The sequence below is a fragment of the Trachurus trachurus genome (genome assembly GCF_905171665.1).
Source record: "Trachurus trachurus genome assembly, chromosome: 4".
Lineage (NCBI taxonomy): Eukaryota > Metazoa > Chordata > Actinopteri > Carangiformes > Carangidae > Trachurus > Trachurus trachurus.
Genome location: NC_139898.1, coordinates 8,486,511 through 8,505,832, shown reverse-complemented (window position 1 = coordinate 8,505,832; position 19,322 = coordinate 8,486,511). Strand labels below are relative to the sequence as shown.

General features: G+C 40.8%; 1 protein-coding gene across 2 annotated transcripts in view; it reads right to left on the bottom strand.

Moving 5' to 3' along the window:
• Positions 1-19,054, bottom strand: part of lpp (LIM domain containing preferred translocation partner in lipoma) — a 140,097-nt gene extending 121,043 nt beyond the window's left edge. For both annotated transcript variants that reach the window (XM_083969893.1, XM_083969894.1), the window contains exons 1-2: positions 18,831-19,054; positions 13,880-13,941 (exon numbers count right to left, since the gene is read on the bottom strand). The gene's annotated coding sequence lies outside the window, so the exon portion shown is untranslated. The remainder of the gene's footprint in view (positions 1-13,879; positions 13,942-18,830) is intronic.
• Positions 19,055-19,322: the final 268 nt, after the last annotated feature.

Genomic DNA, 19,322 nt, shown 5'->3' with positions numbered 1-19,322 from the left:
CATGGACATTCACACACACCTGTAGTTTCCTCAGGTTTATTGGGACGGTAAATGACAACAAACACTTTATGTTTCCTATTTTCTGATTCAAATTGGGCGATATAAGGGGATTCATGGTTTTGCTGCAAGAATAATTTGTGACATAATGGATAAGTACATGCTAATGTGGCGTAACTGGCTTGTTTACTCCTCATGCTTGTCAGCTTGTTCAACGTATTTAAAAAGACCTCACCATTTGAGTTTGAATGGATGTGAAACTCATGTTGGAGTCAACAACTGTGTTAAAAACAGATCTAATTGACAGATAAATCTCAACAGAAGTCTGTATAGAAAAACATGTAAGGGGTGATGTTAAGTACAACAAAGAGCATTACAGTGGGAAACATCTGGCCGCACATGTAAAATCCTGTTCATGTGTTCCACTAACAGCAGAAAGAGGCTGAAGTTTACACTGTTGAGAAACAGTGAAATAAAAGATGCTACAGTATGTCTAATCTAGGTTAGATACAATCAGCAAGTACGATTAAATGTTTTGTTGACTGCAAATATGTCACATTTTTACAATTCTACAGCCACGTTTAATTCACCCCTCTGGCACCCAAGGCCCACAGGTAATGTATTTTTGTAGTTCTCCTTCAAACATGTGGTTACACAGATTCATGATGTATTTCTCTGTGGTGGCCCCGACACATGGAACAGCCGACCTCTGCAGATTAAGACTGCACAAACACTTGAGCACTTTAAGTCTCTATTAAAAACGCATCTCTTTTATATGTCTTCACTTTTGTTTTATTGTTTTATTTTTATTGTTGCTTGTGTGTTTTATTGTACAGCACTTTGGACAACTTCGGTTTTATTTTTAAATGTGCTATAAATAAATATTGTATTGTATTGTTTTGTATTGTATGTATTTGTTTAAAATGTCATTTGACATGACATTGAACAGCCATACATCTGCATATGAGATGCAAAGAAAGGGAACATCTGTGAGGATGCTTCATTTCGGCTCTCTGAAATGAAGCTGAGTTATAGTTGTTCTCTGGAGTTTTCCGCACCGTTTTCTCCACCTGCCCACAGGCTGCTTCACCTGACCCTGTCACCTGGCTGCCCAGGTCTGTGCTGTCTGCTCCGTCACTGCAGTGCAGCCTTTTCTGCTACTTGTTTGTGACTTTTACCTGCTGACTTTCCATTTTTATTTGGGTACACCTGCGGGGCAGACTGTAAGCCTCAGCATCAACCACCATAAGCATAGATTAAAGCAGATATCAGTGGAATGTTTTTGTTAATATAAGTCCTAAATAGTCCTATTTTCCGTCAGCAATCACTTACATGAAGTATTTCAGCCTAAACACGAGTCTCTCCGTCACTCTGCTCTGCTGTAACCCGAGGAGAAAATTTTCCTTGTGGGATACAAGTGTTATCCAATGAGGAGAGAGAACGGCATGAAGGGCTGTGTGTGCAGCCAAGGGATGCGCGTGAATGTGGTGACGTAGCACGAGGACCAATTGATGCCTGACAAGGGCGGGGGCTGCTAACTCATGGTGCGTTCAAAGAAACTCGTACTTTGTGTTTTTCCTTCCTGTGAAGTCATACCAGTTCGATCTGGTACGAGTTCACGGGTCGGAAGTTACGAGTGGCCGTTATAGGGAACTTTCACAGACAACAGGATGGTAGAAACACGAGCTACGGGTTACCTGGAACGCTACTAAGTCGTAGTTGTGACTTGAAGCTGTAACTTACGGTTTCAAAAGCCTGCCTTGAACGCAGCATTAGCCGAAACGGCCGTGAAGCTGATATCTGCTTTAACATGTTTTTATGCCTGCGTTTGAGCCCTCCCTCCTGCTTGCCCGTTGCCCGTAAGATCCCTCTCAGAATCCACCGACAGACTGGACTCTGGCATGTGTTCACATCCAGTGTTCCTGATAAGTCTGTGAGGGCTCAGGACTGTTGTGAAAATGTCAAGTGCTTAAGGGCTCTCTTGTGGATTTTTTGAGCGAATGTGTACACTTCTGAAGTGGTGTCCTTTTCATGACACAGTATTTACAGCCCTTGCACTGATAATGCGAGTGAAGTCTGTAAGCATGGAGAGGGCTTTTTGTTGCGTCTCTATCCAGTAAATCATTGTCAATGGTTCATTTTATCTGCATGTTATCCATGTTACAGAGAGCACACACACAGAGACCAGCATCCATAATCCAGAGAACCTGTAGTGATCTCTGTGGGCCTGTCAAAAGCATTAAACTCTGCTAAGGCTTCCACCAGTGCTGCAGCCGACGGCCCAGCTGTCCTTCACAACAGTGTCACAAAAGTGAGACTTTCTGATCACTGCAATAGTCAACACAACAAGCTCTACAAACAACACATCTCACTGTGAAGTCTCTAAATCGCTGCACAGTTAGATACAAATGTGACTTAAATGCTGAGAAATGTATGTACATACAAGTAAAGTGTATTGAAAGCACCATGCAGGTGTTTAAATGACGGTAAAACATTTGCATGGAATCATATGGACAAAGATCATACTAACATGTTCAGCAAGTTAAATGTTCTCCATGTGAGACTGTGAGGATGTAACAATTGCTGCTAACATGGTACGGCTCAGGCAGCTGTGACTCACATTGCTTTTCTGTTATTTGGTCATGAACCAAAGGGGCATATTCTTCTTCTTTTTTTACCTGATTATTCCCCTGAGGGATTCGTGAATGAGACAAATTTGGTGGCAACTCACTCCAGTAGTTGTTGAGAGGTTTCACTCAAAAGAATAATAAACGTCACGATGCTTGGGTGAAGGAGTGGGGATCCCCCACATTTGTTAAGATGCATCATCTGGGGAGCACGATGAGAGAGAAAGTTATTTCTAAGAGTCCTCTCTTCCTATCTCGAAATGTGGGAGAACAAAGTCCTAGGGCTTATTTCTAAATGCTTTTATCATTAGCTGAAAAAACTGTAACTGCTGCACAGACTGGAGCTCCGGGCTATAACCAGTGCAATCCCTAAAAAGGTGGCAAAACACATCCAGGGCTTTGGTTTGTGTGTTTCTTCCTAATTTAATGCTTCTACAACAAATGAAAGTTGGGCCAGTGGAGGGATTTAAGAGATTAGGGAATGCATCTAATGTACTGGATCTGTCTGATATTAACACAAGTGACCTCAAACCTGACACGTAAGGTCCCTCTCACCCTCAGCTTAAACCCGGCGGCTTGCAACCTAAAAAAGCCTGCAGCCAGCTCAAATAACAAGCAGACCGTAGTGTGCAGACTGAGTGTCGATGCTGAGGGCGGCTGCACTGTGGTGCTTGATCCACGCTGCACGCTACACATCCTATACAATTGGATAATCCATTAATGAAGCAGATTCTGGGGCGACTCGCTAAGACCCAAACCACAACCTTTCACCTCCTATGTATTATATCTGACATGAGAATAGTGCAAGTAAATGCACATGTGGAAGGACAAAGGAGCTTTACTCTTTATGCTTTGACAAACCAACAGTATGTGGAAGTCCCCTCCACCTCTTACTATATACTTGTAATAGCATTAGTGATGCTTTAAAGTCTAAATCTTGCTGCATTAGTGCTCTTAACAGCACAATAAATAAATGGATTCCATTCACTTAAGCCATGACCTTTTATTTGTGTTTGTTTGTTTGTTTTCTATATCCTGCTCAGAATCCAATATAGGTTAATCAGTATGGTTGGCAAATCAACAAAACAAGAGAAAGAATTCAAATCATGCCGAGTCGTCCACAACAGATCACCTGTCGGGTCTTGTAGACGATGCATTTCCTTTTTCTTTCCATCTCAGAAATGTTGAACATATCGGAAGACTCCGTCTCTGTCAAATCTTTTACAAAATGTGCCCTTGACAACAGTGTTACCTGAAACAGACTATGGTTTGAGTATCATTAGAGAAAGGCAACTGGAATACTCAAGTTTGTTACTACGGTGATTGCAGATCTGCAACAGCAACTCCAGTCCCCAAACATGAAAGTGGGATTAGCTACGTCCCCAAACACCACCCTTTTCTTTCAACCTCGCTACATGTAGGGCAAAGTGACTCCCACACTGGCACTGAACATGAACAGCAAAGTACAAATTCATCAGACACACAGTCCGACCAGCGAACCCAGAGCTTGTCAACACACAGAGGAGTGAGAGACATCCATGTACGTACTACATTATGTTTCTAGCTGCTTGCACATTCTGATATTTCACTGTTTGGTTTTGTCCAGAGCCCATGTTAAGATTTCAGATACATAAAATAGAGAAACACTGTCTCGTGGATACCTAAAATGAAAATACTTTTAATTAGTTTTATTTTCATCAGCCAATTTATTAATATACTTTTAATTACTGGTAGGCATAACACAAAGTAATCAGAGTCTCCTCCAACCTCAAACCCTCTCTTTGTACGTCCAGGGCTGGTGTTGGGTTTGTAGAGCTTCCTTTACTCTAGATGTAGACCTCAAATACTAAGAATCAGAAAAACCCCATTTGTAGCAGTTATGGCCAAAAGCCTGTGAACATCTACCCCTGAAAATACACACTCACATGAATCAGCCATAAATCAAGATGTCAATCAGAAAGTAGCTGGACATCTTTGTGTTAATTCCTAAACATTACACACAGACACCACAAAATGTTCTCAGGGGGTGATAAATAACCCGTCACTCCTCTATTTTGCACACACACTCTGAATATCACATAAACATAAGAAAAAAGAAAAAAAAAAGATTATGCCACGCCTTGAATAATGCACCGAGGGGGAGAGTGTGAGGTTATGTGTGAAGACTTGGTCCAGGTGTAACACTGCCAGAGCACAGACACTGACTTCCAGCCAAGAGAATGATTTGGGTCAGTAGGTAATTGCATTCCTGGACCACAGGGGACTTGTTGGCAATTAATCCTGCCAATGAGCCACGAGAAATATGCACATGTACAGTGTGCCAGTAGACTGATAAATAACTTAGCTCTTTCAAAGAGTGATGGGGTAAAATATCTGCTGCTGACACCAGCGACTCACACTTACAATGACACAATAAGATTATGTCAGAAATTAAAATGATTGCGCCTGATGTGGCAGAAAATCAGAACCCACCCCCACTCAATTAAGCCCCATCTAAACCTCACAAATGAAGTCATGTTAACAGCTTCTCCAGAACTGATACCCAGAAAACTTTGACCACTTTATATCTATCTATCTATCTTCATCCCTTCTGACCTGTCCTTTCTCTTCTCTTTAGCACAATCAAGAGAAATCCAGCAGGTTGAAAGGTCAAAACAGGTGTAGAGTTGCCTCAGAGGGGAAATACAGTGAAGAACCATGTCAACTTGTAGGCAAGATGGCGGCGTCGAGTAGTGCAATGGCTCATAGCTCTCCGATGTGATGCTTTTTCTTGTTTCTCTTAGTGTATGCAGTTTCGTGTGTGAATTTCCCCCCGGATTTTCATTGTTTTTACAGAATGACAATAACGACTATCTAGTATTGATCAGTCATAAAATACGATCTGATCATCATCCAGGTCACAAGTGTAGGCAAACAGTCCACTTAAGCTCCTATCATATCTTTGTGTTTTCATTGAACACATTCATTTAACATTCACAGTTATGATGGAAAAGGGAAGTGAACATCCATTACATAAATGGTTGAACCTCTGGTGACCCAATTCAGCTCAGACATATTGATCTGATCTGGACTCTGACTGGGCCTGGAGCTAGATGTTTCTTTGTTTGAAGTCAATCTGTGGCAGATTTACTTTGATAGTTAAGGTTAATTGTCCAACGTCATCCCGCTGGAAAAAGTTGATGCTGAGCTGTCCAGAACCATGAGGCACCAGAGACCGAAACGGTGGTGCAGCCTCTATCCTACTCCTCCTTTGGGGTGGCGCTTTCATGATAGTATGCGGTGCCCCTTTCCCACCATACAACCTCATGTTCCTCCCAAACAATTCAACCTTAGTTTTATAATGTCAAGCCATCTGTGTGAGGGGTTTGTATTTCAAATAGATTTCTTAGTTGAGAAGAAGATCTGACCAAACAATTCAGGCATAAATATAGGCCTTTTTTAAAGAGTTCACTTACATTTTCATTCCACTGTAGCACAGGCTCATTTACATTCTAGCTTAACATATAAAACTTCCCTGGTAAGACTTGATTTCTGGTTATAGCTGTGTATAATAATTTACAATCTCGCCTTTTTTTCTTCTTTTTTCCAAGAATGCTTTTCAATGTGAACATGCAAATGACTATGACACTGAAAGAAAGCATGAAAATAAATCTGAGTGTCATGATTGACTATAAACTACAGTGGAGACTGCACATAAATAATATAAACACAAAATGTGGCAGTACTACATAAAAAAAACATCCTACATCAGAAATCACTGCATACATTATCCTACTCCACTCATATTTCCATATATTACTTATATCAAACATTAACTTCTCATGCTACAGTAGGAAGATAAAAGAATCACCAATTAATCAGATTAATATGAACCAACTAGCACACTATTAATACATAACTATTAATTCATTCACATGCCTTAAAATGTCATGGTCTAGTTGACTTTACAGCTGCACAAAAGTATGAAGCAGAAAATAATTTGCTCCCTTCCCACTCAGACTATTCAAGTAACATTCCTGTCTGTCCAGTCAGATAAAATATTAACCATTTGTGTTACATTTTGTCATAATTGCGGTTGAGGTGACCATGACCTTTGACCTTTGGACAGAAAATATAAAACGGAGATGAATATGCGTATGTCAAAGGAATGCATTTGTGGATGAGTTGAGACTATGATTAAAGAATCTGTAGTTGACTGAGCATACTAAAAAGAAAATCAAACATGGTAAGTAAGTCTTGATAGTGAAGTTTCTCTCCATATAGCTTCTTTTAATTTTCTGACATCACTTTTCAAGTAGTGAAAGTATTGTTGTGTAAAAAGGGGAAGATGTAATAAGCTATAGAAGAAATATGAATAAGGATTAAAATAAACACTGAATATTTACTACACATCATGAAGACATTTAAAGATCAACTGATACCAACACAAGTTTTTCTTTAGATAAATAAAGATTTGGTTTGAATTCAATCAAAGAAGTTATTTTCATTTGAGGAACACTCATTGATTTCACTACTTAATGTTGGTATTCAAAAGTAAAACAGTGTTTTAGGTCGAATGAAATGGAAAATTCAATAAATAAAAAAACAACCACAACAACAGTGTTTTAAGTCTTCATTAACCTTCCCTCATCCCTCTGCCATGCTAAATCTGATGTGCTTTGTAGTTTATATGTTTTGGCACATTATTAATGGCTCTGTGTTTTCCCAACAACATGCCTCAGTAACTTGACCATCTTTACAAGCTGGCATCTGTCACTTGCACGCTGGGCAAGTGTGTATCAGTCACATTGTGTAAAGTGCCCCATTAGCCTTCAGCTTCTGCTTAATCTGAGATTAATCATTTAGTGGCATCTGATCCTAAATGATAGGGGCACAAAGAAAATGTCACTTCTGGCACACAATCACTCCGCTGTCTGGGACTAAACCATTATGACAGTGTTAAAGATTACTGTTGTTTACTGGGAAGTGTTGACGAGTGCCAAAAATAAATTTTCACCCAGCAGATTGTGAAAAATTAAGGGAGGTATAGCGTCAGAAACACCTACGGTTGTAATCGCACTAAATGCAAAGTCGACTGAAACTTTACCACAATTTCCCAAAAAACAGACCACCGGCCACAGTTGGTGACTCCAAAAAAGGAATGATTATCAAAAATAACTCATATGAGGCCAATAGGGGATTTTGAGAGAGAGGATAAAGAACAGAAGACACAGTGCAGTGACATCGCCTGTTAAAGTGTGACAGAGATTTTTCTCATTCCTGTGTTCCTCTTGTTCACTTATAAAGCTCAGGCCATAACAACCTTCACGTTGTTAGATATTGTTTGGCTTCTATTTGACAGTTTGTGTCTAAATGGAGCCACTGCCATCATCCATAGCTGGGGCACCAGGGTCACATGGGTGCAAGGTAAGCATATACTCAGAAAGTATTGTTCCAGTCTAGGTGTTGTAAAGGACTGAGAACACATGTCGTATTACGCAGGAACATGTGACAATGGGATTTTGATGTCTAACAGCCTCTTGACACACAATTTAAGGTAGAGTTTAATCTTGCATGGAGGAAGATGCTGCAACCATGTGAGAACTTTTGAGGCATCTCCGGGACGTTTTTGTGACACCACTGTGGTTCACTTGTTGTCATTGTGTTGTTTATCACTTTGTCCGTGGCACATCATTTTTCAATGCATACTTCAGCCGGCGACTCTCAATTCCTGATTGTGGTGTTTCCTTCAGTTCACAAGAATTTCAATCACATAAAGCAGAGAAAAATATCCATAAAACTACACTGAAAGTTTCAGCAGATCATCTCTACTCCAAAGAAAGAAGTATTCCCTTTCAGTTTGCCTGCTCTGTTCTTCATACAAAGAAAATAAGCTCAGCACGGCTACAGAGTTGCTGTTGATGTTTAGATGTTTTCTTAAATTTATCAAAGATGCTGAGACTTGGGATTTTCTAATTAGTTATCATCAATTAGACTGTGTGAAACATGTAGTCACTCTTTTTTTAGTCAAAAACCCATCAATGTTTGACTGATTTTCATACAGAGGAGGAATCTTTAGATAAGTTAGACTTTCTTAATTTTGTTGGTAGGGTTTAATTAATAAACAGCAAAAAAAACTGAATTGTCGTCTCTTATTAAGTCCATATTTGGCCTCATTTCATAGACACTAATGTGTCCGTTTTATTTCACAACGTATATATATAATTTTTATGGATACATACGAATAATACGCATAATTACTTTTGCGTATGGGCTAAATTCAGGGCTCATTTAGTGTATCTGACATTTGGCTAACGGAGACAAATGGTGAAAAATCCTAACCTGAACTTGAGAGATCATAACACAAAAAACAGCCGCAGGTCTTAGGAACTAAAAGAGAGAAGTGCAGAGTTTACTGGCAGCAATGCGGGGCCTTTCCAGAGGGAAACCTGGACTCTGCTACAAGAATGAAAACTTTCCTCAAACAAAAATGCGAAAGATACTTCAGAGGCGAGAAGCTTGAATTCTTCAGTTATGATATAAAGTGTCAGGTGGGGCTGTTGACAGCTCATCGCAAATCTGACAACATCCCAGCAATGAAGGATGGTCATGACATCATGCGTGAGGGTGCGGGTTTCATTTTGTATTGGAAAAGGGGAACAATAAAGGCTGGCTAAGTCTTGAGACGAGCCTCTATCAAAGCGCCGAAGACCTTAAACCGAGGTGGTGATTTATGTTCAAACATAATAACGGCCACGAGCAGCAGCCAAATCAACAGTGAGATGAGGGACCCGGCCAAAGCCTTCAAACATGTTGTGAAGTAATGTGTCTGAGATTGTTGTTTATTGACTCACCCTAACCCTCTTTACTGGGTGGGAGAATCGAAATCTATTTAGACTAGGAGTCTAAAATCTCAAAATGTTGAATTCAAATATTGACATGTGTTGAAAGCTCCAATAATTCTCCACTGTGTTCACACTCTCAGTTTTGGCGCCACTTTTTGCCCTGAGAGGAAACAGGACCGCTCTTGTTTACATACAATCTGAGTGTTTAATCTGCACTCTACTACTCTCAAGAGTGGAGGAAAAAATAGCCGGTTAAGAGGCATCATTGGGTTCGAGAGTAATCAAGAGTATCGCACAAAAACAGAAAGTAATCAAACCCTTAAAGTGATTTTTTCTTAATAAGAAAGATAATCTCCTCCACTTTAGCTTGATTCTCCTCAGCTCAGTCGGATCCTCAGTGTAATTGCTCTTGTTAATCGTGCCTTAATTTGTTGACGAGATTCATTTGGAAGACTTGTCTTGAAAACATATGATCTCTCCCGACGTGGGGGGATGTCAGCGTCTTGAAATTAAGAGCGGCAGAGCTGAGTGAGGCCAGATTAAGTCATTCTGAGAGCGTTGGAAATGTCGCCAGAGACTGACGTAACGCTGTGATCAGCGTCTGTGGCTGCTTGTTCAACTGGTAACGACGATGTACTGAAACATCCAAACTGCTTGCGGCAACGTTCTTTATACTGTGATGGTAAAGAAAACTGGAAGTGAGCTCATTATTTATTCAAGATCATCATTAACCTTATAAATCTGATGTTTGATCATGTCTACCAGGCAGTGTAAAGAGCAGCTGCTGCGTATTGTCTATTATGGCTACTCTGCCATAACTAGGCCATCACAAAACTCTCTATTTTTTGTAGCAGACAAAACTCTAACGTCCCAAGTTCTCCCAGTAATCTGTCTGCATGTTCTGGGACATAGGTGTCTTGTACTCCAGCTACAATAAACAAAGTGTTGCAGTAACACCAGTGGAGAGGAGTCATTAAAAGCTAAGAAGTGATATCACAACATTGTCTTTCTAAACATGCTGCCATGAGCCACCATAAAGTGGTGGTCATATTGGTATTAATTAAGACTGTTGTAGCAAAACCTACAAGGTCAATTCATTGCCAAAAAGTTGAAGTTTTCAGTTTCAGGAAGGACTAAAATTACCGCCTTGTGGTCGTATGTCTCTGCCAATCAGCCAAACTGCAGGAAATATGGTCACTATCTCTTCTTCCTGAGTTACAACACTGCACAATGGCCAGGAGTGTTTTTTCAGAACACTGTGATGTCACTGTGAACTTGACCTTTGACTGTTTTATGTAAAATTAGTTTGATTATTAGCGCACAAATCTCTGTGTTATGGCCAGAAATCAGTATTATGTGGTTACAGTGACCTTTGACCATTAAATCAATTTAGTGTGTTCAATATTTGAACAAGAAGTTCCTTGAGTTGTCAGTTGGGTAAGCTCTGCAGCTGTTTCAAAGTATTACTTTATTTGTGCATATTTTCAGGATCAAATGTATGTAGGTCAACTGAATTTAACTTCAAATAAAAATATATACTATTAAAAACAACCACAGTTTTATTTCTTCTTTAATTTTATTTATGACACTATGGTGGTATTTATATGGATCATTGTCTTCCAACACTAGGATTCACACAGTACTGGGCCTGAGTGATGGACTGACTGACAGACAGCACCAGAACCTTATCACAGTCCAGAGTGAACATAAGAAAGTCACTCCTTTCTCAAACAACTGATAATGCTTCCCTCATTTCATTAGTGAGTTCTTGTTTCCTGTGGTCCAGTCTGACTTAGTTCAGTTGTTGGAAGAACTGGTCAGTGTTATGAAAGCTACAGGGTCAAAACAATCTACATTCACTAATAAATCAATAAAACTAAAAACTCACAAGTATTCACAATGATGGATGGAAACTGGCTCCGAGGCTTGAAACCAGATACAGTCCCGCCATAATTTACAGATAAATGAATTAGTTAATCACACCTCACCATCACTGAAGTCAGCAGCAGCAGCCCTCAGAGGCGAGTAAAGTCGTTCACCTCCTTCTTGTGAAGGGGAGAATTACCAGGCACCTGCCACTGAATGTTTAAGGTGTGGAAGTAAGAAGCCAGGAGGAAGGTTAGACCTGTTAAGATCTAGATATCGCTTAGAGTGGGCTGTTGCGAAACCAAAATTTTTCAATGACCCAAGCTGCCCCCAAGTCACACACACACACGCGTGCAATCACAAGACATGTGCAGGAAAACATGCAGGGCTAACAACTTCTATCATAAGAGAGCCTGTTCAAATCGGTCAGATACAACTGATTTTGCACTTCTCACCTTTTCCTCTAACTCCTCGTATAACTGACAGAAACCTGTCTACAAGGTCGGATTCCTGGTCCAAAAAAAAAAGAAAGAAAAGAAAATTTCACTCCGGTGCTGAGTTAGTCCCAGCTTTCGACAAACTTTATCAAAATATCTGGTGAACTGGTGTACAGCCAAAACCAATTCCCTGTTTTTTCCATACTTGCAGAGATGCACAGGAACATTGTGTGTTGATTGTGTGTCTGATGCAAGGAAAATAGCAATAACATCTCTAAAACGCTCAATCAACAAGTGACAAACTGTGACACAAGTTCCCCACAAGCAGCCTATACATAGACAGCTTTGCATAAGAAGGCAAGGGAAGTTCAACCAGTCTAGCTTCTTTCAGTCTCATTCACCTATATTCTATTACATAATATTATGTTATGTTGTATTGTATAATAGCTGTTATGATAAAAGCAAATTGCATTCTCTCAAGTAAACACACACAAGCTACCATTAACAAAAATAAATACAATAGAAATTGAGCACAGAATGATACTCACAGTTTCTCTTCAGATCACTGAAGCTCAGAAAACTGCTAGATTCACTAAATGGCAGTGACTTGGAAGGCTCCTCTCACCCCTAGAAAGCCTTATGCAGCTGAAATGACTCACATCCCCTCTTCCAACCTCTGTCAACCATCATGAGGAGGTAAACATTTCCAAATATGGAGAAAATATGAAGACAGTATTGAGGGCAATATCAGTTTGGTTTGCTTTCAGCTAGGAATGCCATACTCTGTGAGCCAGAGTCACTCGGCAGAGCCAGTTCTGTGGTGCATACCTTTCACTAGGAATAATAATGATGATTGTGGAGAGCTTTTCACTATTGGTTGGAGTTCGCTCCGACTGAGTCTATTTTAAAAGGAGTAAATAGTGAACATTCAAAGAAGAGAAGATGCATGAATTTAAAAGTCTAAATGGAAATTTCAATAATCAAAAAAGTGCAGGGAAACATCATTTACCACTTTCTGTTTATCATCAGGCAACCAGGGCCAGATTAGGAGGTGAAGATAGCCCATTTACTGTGAGAAGCTATCTTGTCACAGGGATCATCTTCAAGTGATTAAGAAGGTGTAATTAAAGTCTGATTACTCTCCATGAGAGTCATGGGTCAGCGGAGATCATGGAAGCCGCTAAACCTTCGCTTGACCGTGTTTGTTTTTTCAAACAGCACAAGTCACTTCCTCCAAATTGCAAAGGAACAGACTGTTTATTTAAACAGAAACTGTCCTCTGATAACTTATCTTAATTGGTACAATTTTATAATTTGAAAAACTTTTGCACAGAGTCTTGTAGCTCTGTAAATACCTGTTATCACGTTTGACGTTCCACCAGCACTGCTACAGTAAGTATAGCATATGAGAAGCCACTTGGTGTCACCAGGTGAAAATGTCAAAGCACTTTCTTATTAATCACCGTAAAAGCAATCAACATATTTTGGTAAATATAAGCAATGCAATTAAAATTGATATGTTGATTTTTGTGAGTCACTTTTTAAAAAAGCTACTGAGTAAATGAGGGGAAAACCTGTATAGGCTGTACATCATCCTTTACTGAGGCTTGAGTTGATTCTAAAAAACTCACCTAACACACACCTCAAAGCCCCAACCTCTCGGCTAACATCAATAAACTGGATACAACTAACACACCACACACACCGACTGCCCCACACGTTTGCATCCAGGTGTTGTGTCTCAAACAAAACAAAACCCGAGCATCAAGGCCTGCAGTTTGAATATGGCCCGACATAAAGGTGATGATACACCTGCTATGCAAATCCTCGACAGAAGGATAAGTACAGCAATAAGAAGTTAGTAGGAACTTCCACTGACGACACGTTGTGCAACAAGGTGATTAACAAACAGGAACTCAAACTGGGGAGGACCAAACATACTTTGCTTTTTCCACTGACTTACTCACAGCCTCCAAACCATCCTCATAGGCACACGTGGTCAAAGGGCCTGTATCTGTGTGTCCATATACACAGCCTTCCAAACAGCACAGCAGCTGGGCCAAACAGGACCAGTACACAGTGGATGGAAAAGCACAACAGAGCAATTTACAATAAAAAGCTTTCTTACCTTTTCTCCTCTCTGGCTGTGTTGGGGTTTCACCGGCGATGCCCTTTGCTGTTTGTTGAAATCTGTGGAGATTGAGAAATAAAGACTGAGTAAACTCTGTATCACTCAAATGGATAACACAGCTGTAATTGTGCTGAGCAGGGCCACACCAGTGTGGTAAGTGGGTGCTGTCAACTTTTTTCCTCTGACTGCGTCGTTCGTCAGTGGAAAGATGAACCTTGCGCAGGCTCCCATAAATCCTGCATGAACCCCAGTGTAAGTTGTCCATTTAAATTTGGGTCTGTCATTTTTCACCAGGCACCTGTCACACTGTTAGAGTAATGCTTCACGTGAAGACAGTGCAGGGGGAAACAATGCTGACAAGTGACTCTACAGAAAATATTTCACCACAGTGTAACGATTATTTAGTGAAGGGAGCTAAGAGAATGAAATAACATGTGATATGAAGGCACCTCTGGAAGACAGGACAAACTGGTTTAATATTGCTGTGCAAGTCACAGCAACAAGTCGTCATTAAACGCATTAGAATTAGTGAAATTCAGAGATCCCCTTAGAGATTTCCTTGTTTTTTAAGCAGAATAGCAGCAGTCATGGATATAACATTAACATTTTTCTCTGTCAGAAACCCACTCATTTAATTATTGATGGAGAAAACTACTATGCTAAATGTTACCAGTTGTATATTTTACATATATTAATATTCACATACATATTTGAGTAACATAATCTTGAAACACTAGTCGGCAACAACCTGATCTGTGTAGGTTAGAGTTTAAACTTTAAACTTGTTTATTATCTGATAAATTATGGTAATGCTATAGGTTCTGTGAGCCCAGGAGATGACTATTTGATAAATTGGTTAAATGTTATACAGATAAAAATTATCAGCCGTTTCTGCATTGTTCAGATTAATTGTAGTGAATAACTGTGGTTTTTGACCTTGGCTTTAAGTTTGTGCCTAAAAATCATGTCATGCTGTTTGCTATCGATCAAGATGAGGCTTTCATGGGCTGATAAAGGTGCAGGAGAGCAGTGTACTGTGTGAGACAGCACCCTGGCGTCTGATGCAACAGTAAAAGCCGACTATCTAGTGCAATAAACCTGCAAACAAATTGCCCCGGCATAAGACTAAACTTTTTCTTTTTAACTCCACGACTGAGAAAGCTAACGCAGCAGGCTACTGGAAAGAAACCAGCCGTGTGTGAGGTAGTTAGTGTAAAGTCATTAGCATAAAACTAGAAGACGGAGACTGAGAAATGGCAAAATCGTGTTACTTCAGTAATTGTACTCCTGTACTTTGAGCAGCAGGAGCAGGGTACGCTGAGTGCAAGTGTGAGGATAACACATATCAATCATTCAGTATATACTGGAAGTGCTTACAAAAAAGGCCCCTCGGGAATATGTTTGAGGTGAAACAGAGCCCTGTAGGAATTATAGGCCAATAATCGTCCATTACAACATTTTGTTACATATAATACAGTCATTACTATTGTTGTGCAAAACCAGCCGACTGTATCAGTGCCCCACCCAAGACCACAGCAGACCAGTTGGGCGGGCACAGGCACATCCATTGGTCTCCTGTGGTCTGTCACAGCTCTGGTTCTTTAAAAGTGTCAGGATTAGTTCACAAGAACAATTAGTTTCTTTTTATCTTCCTTGCACATGATTATGTTGCATTTTTCTGGTGATCAGTTTGTTAAAGTTATTGGTAATATTTTGTTCAAGAGACAAAGATTAGCCACTAAGATTTTGATCCTCCACGTCAACATTGCAGCCTGCTTCACTCCCAGTGGAGAGATACAGCTGCTGTGGTGTGAAGTGTTTACCTGGTTCAAATCCTAATGTGGCACCATGCCCCCATGTATCATTACCGTTGAGTCACATCATCCAATTTTCCAAAGATGAGTGATCTTTGTAGGAGACCAGGTTAACTCCTGGACCGAGTATGGGCTGTCGACATGACCAAACTGTTGTGGAGCTGCTGAACACTATTGGCATCATCTGCAATCTGCTAAATGTCGGGTGGTTTCCGCTCTTTATCAGTTTGCCTCTCTCCTCTTCTCTATGCTCACATACAGTATTTTTAATACAAATTTGAATTCCCATTTAAGTGTTCTTATTTACATCTTTTTCTGTTTCTGTTGTCAGACAAGGGAAATAATAGGAACTGAAATACAACCCATTGAGATTAGAGTCAACTTCCAAGCCATTTACAGACTGCTTTTCTGCACTTCTAAAAACAGGATTTCAGTGGCAACAGCTATATTTACTAAAATTATCACTCAGAAATTAAGACACAACATCTTAATTATTTAGCCTCTCTGCCTCTGCGACAATAACTGAATAGAGTATAGACACAGAGGGGTGTGCTTCTCGCTAGTGGGGCAAAAGTCTCGACAGTTTGTCCAGAAAGTCATGAAATGTCTTCAAAACATTCAGGTGGTCTGAAGAGTCATTATATCCAGTAACAAATGCACTTGTATCTAGTTTTTGTATTGTTTGCTGCTGGTCTCTTCAGAGAGCGACCAAATGAAGTTTTGTTGTGCAGAGACAATGACAAATAAAGTCTCTCACTCTAAGTCAGCGGCGCTGCCGGCTGTGTGTGAACATGGCTCCCCAACCCCTGATAGAAACTGTTGATGCCTATTCATATTTCTAACGCGGTGGCTGATGGGAAAACTCTGCTGTGACTTTATAACATTCATGTACATTCTCGTTTTTAGGACCAGCGAAAAACCAACAGGTCGTTTAAGATTTACCAGAGCTCTGTATGTGTTTCTGAAATCTTCAAAGAGAAGAAAAAATACTCCATCTGCTGCACTAAAAAAATACATTTACCCATTTCCTCAACAGCAAGTTGGTTGGTATAGCTCTGTGATTTACATGCAGTAGTAATACATCAATGGCAGAAACACAGCAGACCTTGCATTAATTCATGGTATACCACACTATCCATACTGTAGAGATGCTCACCAGCTTCTGGTTGTTCTTACACTCACACAGGTGACGCTTTCTGAAAAGCCACAGCCGTGACATCACGCCCTGCTCTAAAACTGTGCATTTTGAGCCTGGGAAACTGCTGCTGTTCCTCTCAGTAAAAGAACATGCTCATTAAAATATACCAAGAAACACAAACAGGAGAATAACTTGACTAAACCTACCAGGGGGGCCCAGGCTCAAAGGCAGATGAGGCACTCATCTTTTAAGTTGAACATCATCAGTGCTGTCAAACGAGTCCTTTTTAACTAGAGATTTTAAAGACAGTTCCATTTAATGTTGCCTGAGTCAAAAATGTGTCGGAGCGACGCAGATGTATGCGGTTTGATGGCAGCACTCTCAGGGGACCTTGGTGTTATTGATTTGAAATTCACATCTAAGTCAAAGTCTGAATTTAGTCTTTTAAAGAGGAGAAGGAAACTTATTCTTTATGCTCGCTATGTCTTACGGTAGATCAATATCTTTAGTGTGGGCCGCGATTCTATTGTCATTCACAAAGAAGAAGACAAGAATGTCAAAGCCACTTTTCCACGGGTTCTCAGTTAAGTCATCTGTAACTATGACCCATGTGGACCTTTGAAGGTGAATGTGAGGTATGAAGCATCTGCTTTAAGCCAGGTATAGTATAATTTCTCCCAAACTGTGCATAATGATCAAATAAGGGAAAATCTCTAAATTTAAAATGTCTCTTAAAAGGTCAATGTCTGTGTCCACTATAGATCCTCATTAGCCCAAGCAATCGGCATGCTATCCTGATGCACACATGACACACTTCTATGATGCATGAAGTTATGTTCAATATAAAAAACAAGGTTACACCATCATATCTTTGACACAGGTGGGAGTTCCTTTAGTTAAACCTACAAGCCAGAGCACAAAGGATGTGTGGGCTTGACACAGGCTTACACTTACATGTATATGACAGAATATAGATTGATAATGCCTGGTCTTGCATTAGCCCTTAGGTGTGCCTTGTCAGCTCCAAACAAACTACATGAGTAATGCTGAGGATCTGAGTAGCAACTCAACGTCTGGGTGGAGCCAGGTCCAGGCTGTTTGTCCATCTCCATGTCACAGTTTAAGGCAGTGATGATGGTTTCCTGGTTTGTCTTCAATCCAATGCAGGGCTGAACATATAGTTTAGGCCTACACTGCTTTTATGACTGATAGCAGGCCTACTGTGCACTTCTGCATTGCAGAAAATACATGTAAACATGCATGAGCAATGAATGATAGGCTACTGTCACTTCTGAGGTATACGGAGCAGCCTACAGAAGTCACAGCTACAGAGCACGGAGCACAGATTTCTGTAGGTTATTAACACACGATCATCACAAGTATTTAAACAACGTGGCGAATCGCTGCTGTCGTAAACAAGTGCGTCCCCTCACAGTACTAATGTAGTGTCACGTAGGGGGTTTCTCACAGGCTAACACTGGATGAGTTAACGAGCCGCTATCTGGGACACTTGGGGACACTTGTGAGACGGATAAAGAGAAACTATGGGGACGTATTTCTCCGCAGACGGGGGCTTCTCATGCTCCTCCGGTGACAGTGTCTTTCTTCCGCATTGCTCAGCAGCGGACCACCGGGCTAAAAACAGACACGGCAGAGACGCCCTGGGTCAAAACTTGGCGTTCACGTCGTCTTAATAGTTTGAATGTGTGACTGAGAGCTCGCTGGCGACAAGTTAGCTTTAGTTTAGTACCCTCGTGTAACTTTAGCAGGCAGCAACCGAGGCTATCGTGTCGAGTCCACGCCCTCATTGTGAACTCCGTCCGAGCTACAGTAAAAAAATCCATATCACAGCCTAACAAGGCCGAACAAACACAAGACGAGCCGCTCCGACACCGGGATATGAGCCCCGGCTACAGCAGCCCCGCACCGAGCCTCTACCCAGCCGACAACCTCAGACATGTTAAAAAGCCTCAGAGCGTTGCAGAGTTTCGCTTACCTTCGCTTTCTAGGAAACACGGCAGAGGTTTTCAAATCCCACCAAAAAAAAGTGAAACTTCTTGATCCAAATTTCTGGGAGAGTTGTAGGCGGTGACGTCACGCCGTGAAATTCCAGGCGTCTCAGTCAGTCAGAGGTTTGCCCATGTAAGGCAGCAGGCCAGCGGCGTGAGAGAGCCACAGCACCCGGCCCCCGAGCAGCCAGCTCCCACAGCACAGGGTCTATGTTAAAGGAGAAGAACAAGGCTCATGAAAAAATGTGTTATCTGTGTGTTAAACACTGGGACACTCACCCTGGAGGACAATACTATTGAAAATCATTTGTGTCATTCAGTCAAACTGCCCAAGCTAAACTCACTGCGGCTCAAGAAAACACAATGCAAAGACACAAACACATTAAAACTCAGGAAATAACTCAGTCACTTTAATAGTGCACTGCAAGAACTGACCACATCTGCAAATACACAAGCATGTTGCAAAAACTTCACAACAT